The following is a 3,801-nucleotide window of genomic DNA, read 5'->3' on the forward strand; positions in this document are numbered from 1 at the left end:
AAAAAAAAAAAAAAAAAAAATTTACATTTTTTCTTATTCCTTTACTTTCATTTTAGTGGGATTTTGAAACAGAACAGAGAAATACATATACATTCAATTGTTATGTTTATGTCAAAGTCTATACTAATACTAATAAATAAAAATCAAGTTTTAAAAGGTGCAGACACAGGTTGGGGCACAGTGGCTGACGCCTGTAATCCCAGTGCTTTGGGAGGCTGAGGCAGGTGGATCCCTTGAGGTCAGGAGTTCGAGACCAGCCTGGCCAACATGGCAAAACCATGTCTCTACTAAAAAAAAAAAAAATTAGCTGGGCATGGTGGCTCACACCTGTAGTCCCAGCTACTTCGGAGGCTTAGGCAGAAGAATTGCTTGAACCCGGGAGGCGCAGGTGGCAGTGAGCCCAGATTGCATCATTGCACTCCAGCCTGGGCGACAGAGCAAGACTCCTTCTCACAAAAATGAAATAAAAAGATAATAATAAATAAAAGATACAGATAGAATTCTCTCTGAGGGGTTTGGGGGAGGATACTCCGACAAGGAAACAGTGGTTTTCTCTGGTGCAGGGTGGGGTGGCGGTAAGATTATAGACGAGTATGCTTGTATTTTTTGGTATTTTCCAAACTTGACATTAATTTCATATTTTTATAAATAAAAAAGCATGAGGATTAAAAATATTATTAAAAGACATTTTCTGAGACAAAGATCAAGTCAGTATAAATAGATGTATGGAAGAAATTCTAATCCTCCAACAGGGGTCTACATGATCTATGGCTTCTGCTTATGTGCAGAGGAGTGCTGGGGTTCCAAAGAAGCACTGCAAGCCTTCAGAGGTAGGTGGGAGTGGGACAGGATGCTGAGCAGAGGAGTTCTGGGCTAGTTTCTCTTATAGTGGCTCTCTGTTTTGATCTGGTTTATAGGTTAAAATTCTGCTTTATATTTTGATTTTATTTATTTATTTTTTTGAGATGGAGTCTCACTCTGTCGCCCGGGCTGGAGTGCAGTGGTGCAGTCTCGGCTCACTGCAACCTCCGCCTCCTGGGTACAAGTGATTCTCCTGCCTCAGCATCCCGAGTAGCTGGGATTACAGGCGCCCAACACTACACCTAGCTAATTTTTTGTATTTTTAGTAGAAACGGGGTTTCACCATGTTGGCCAGGCTGGTCTCGAACTCCTGACCTCGTGATTCGCCCATCTTGGCCTCCCAAAGTGCTGGGATTACAGGTGTGAACCACCGCACCCGGCCTATGTTGTGATTTTTAAAAAGAGATTCACAATCATCAAACAAGTTTGGAAAGTACCAACGAAGATCTAGAGAAAATGAGGCTGAGGTTCAGGAAAAAGCCTTTAAGGACGACACCACACTCTAACCCCTGCCCCTTTCCATCCTGAACTGACAGTATTGGCTCCGGTGGAATTCTGGGTACACACAGAATACATTATGCACCGAAAGAGCTTGCAAGGGGACCGGCAGGTCTCGCAGTCATGGAGCTCACAAGTCAGACCCAGCTATCCCAGGCTCCCAGATGGTTGTATGTACCTAATGTCCAGCCAGTGTCGGTCTCTGGCCTCAGTGTCCTCATTTGCACCATGAAAGGACTGCATTCATCTTCTAAGCTAATGTCCCAGAAACTCCAGAGCATCCTCTTACTGAGATAGTGACTGCCAGCTCTCTGGAGACACAGAATAGTCCCACCTAGGGACTCCTTGAGAAGCAATACAGAATTATAAAACTCCAATCCACTTCCTCCAGAAAACTTTTAATATTTCTGTCCCCAGTCTGGCCAGCCCAACGTTACCATGGCCAGAGTGAGTCAAATACCAAATGCTGCAGCTTAATAACGGGCTCCAGGACTCCTCAAAGCAAAGCCATTCCTTCTTTTCCCAGGCAGCAGTATCTCTCTCCTGGGACTGGCTGAGGTCTAGTTCACTTCCCCGTTCATTCGCTCCTAGCACCAATCTGGGTCACTCCCTTCCTTTGGGCATGCTAGTCCTACGGAGAAGTCTTCCTTCGGCTGGAGAGTCGGGGAGGATGGGTTTTGTTCACATTCTTAACCTATCTACAAAATAACATCTCCTTTCCCTTCCCCCACGCACTTGGCCCATTCCCCCGACCTACCTCTCTGGAATAGTCCAAGAAAGACCAACAAAGCCCCCTCCGCCTGGCAGATTAAAGATGCTTTAGAATCAATGAGTGTCATCCCGCCCTGGCCTGACTCCTCATCTGTTGGAAAAAAAAGAAAAGAAAGAAAGAAAACTATTTTAACAAGAGAGAATTTCAGAAACCTGTGCATTCTCTTATAGGACGCTAGCTCAAAATCAACTGCCTCATCTCCGTCTCTCCTTTTTGCAAACCAATCATATTCCACTTGATCGGCCTTTCTTGCCATCTGCGTCAATGCCACCCCCAGCTCCCTTTGGTGGTACTGAAACCAACCACAGGAGCATTTCCAGTGCCTGGAGCAGGAATGTGCACTCAGATGACTCAGATCGTTTTTAGAGCTGTTTGTTGGTTTTGTTTGGTTTTTGAAAGCAAAGTAATTGATCTGAGCCAAGCCTGGGTTCGAGTTCCATTCGATGGGTGCAAAAAGCAGGTTGGTGAACTTGAAATCTTTATTCCCCATGTGGATCTGTTTTCAAGGCCCAGGTCTAAAGGAAAATCCATCCCCTATTGGGCTGGAGATAAAAAGGAAGAGTGTGAGGGGAGAGGCCGCCCACTCCTTGCATCTGTGGTGCTTCTTCCCCCACCTCAGCCGCTCCGGGAAATAATAGAACCCCAAAGAGGGGAAAAAAGACACTAGAGCACCAGCCCAGTCTAAAGACCCAACCCCTTCTCCCAACCCCAGGCCCTGGGCATAGCTACCTCCACAGCTGGGAGACTTCAGCCCAGAGCCCACTAGGTGGGCTTAGGTTTAGCACAAAACCAAAACCACCGGTTTCTCCAAGAGTCAAACAGCAGAGCCCTAGGAACCCGCTGGAAAAGGCAGTTGCAGGAACACATTTCCCAAGGACCAAGCTGGAGTCCTCCCTGCGGCCTCCATCCCTGTAAAGATACTCCAGGGACCCTGCTGCGGGAGCCCAGGCATGTGGGCTCGGATGCTCCCTTCCCTCAACATCCAGGAGAGAGTGGCAAGCACTTCGCAAGGCACTGCCACCAAACAGGAGGTCAGCACCAAAGGCTAAGGAAGAAATCCCTTCCATTGCTGACCAATTAAGAGACTGGCTAATACCCATTACCACGACAAATTATAGCAGCTCTGGCACAGGGTAATGAGACATGATCATAAGGAAAGCCCTTTCAAACCAGGAAAGACAAAGCAGAGGGAGGCGAGAAGGAAGAGAAGGAGAGAATTCGTCCTCAGGAATTCGGGTCAGGAAATAAGGAGCCAGGACAAAATCCACAAGAGGGCGGCCAGGGAGAAAGCGCTCCCCTGGGGAGGAAGCCGCAGGACCTCAGGATCCGGGTCTGCCACCCTCTAGCCCCCCCCAACCCCGGGTTCAAGGGCACAGCTCAGGAGGGACAGAGCGCAGGAGGCTTGGTCCCGAATCGGGGGCAGGGGGAGGGGAGGACGCGCACAGCCACTGCTGGGTCCCCGACAAGTAAACAGCCTGCCCCGAACAGGCGCGTCCTCGTGCGAAGCCCGCTGGAGGCCCCACGGATCCCATCAAGGGCAGCAGCCGAGAAACCTGGGATTCCCGACCCCCGGGGGGCACAAAAGGAAGCAACCAGATTAGGAGAGGAGAGCGTCGCGCGGCCCACAGCTGAGAATCCCACCGCGAGCGCAACCCCCTGCCTCGGCCCCC

General features: G+C 49.2%; 1 protein-coding gene across 1 annotated transcript in view; it reads right to left on the reverse strand.

Moving 5' to 3' along the window:
* PIK3CD (phosphatidylinositol-4,5-bisphosphate 3-kinase, catalytic subunit delta) overlaps window positions 1-3,801 on the reverse strand; it is a 51,116-nt gene that overhangs the window by 36,646 nt on the left and 10,669 nt on the right. The window contains exon 2 of the mRNA XM_011994191.1: window positions 2,117-2,221. The gene's annotated coding sequence lies outside the window, so the exon portion shown is untranslated. The remainder of the gene's footprint in view (window positions 1-2,116; window positions 2,222-3,801) is intronic.

Source organism: Mandrillus leucophaeus, unplaced genomic scaffold (assembly GCF_000951045.1).
Source record: "Mandrillus leucophaeus isolate KB7577 unplaced genomic scaffold, Mleu.le_1.0 Scaffold446, whole genome shotgun sequence".
In the NCBI taxonomy this organism is placed as follows: Eukaryota; Metazoa; Chordata; class Mammalia; order Primates; family Cercopithecidae; genus Mandrillus; species Mandrillus leucophaeus.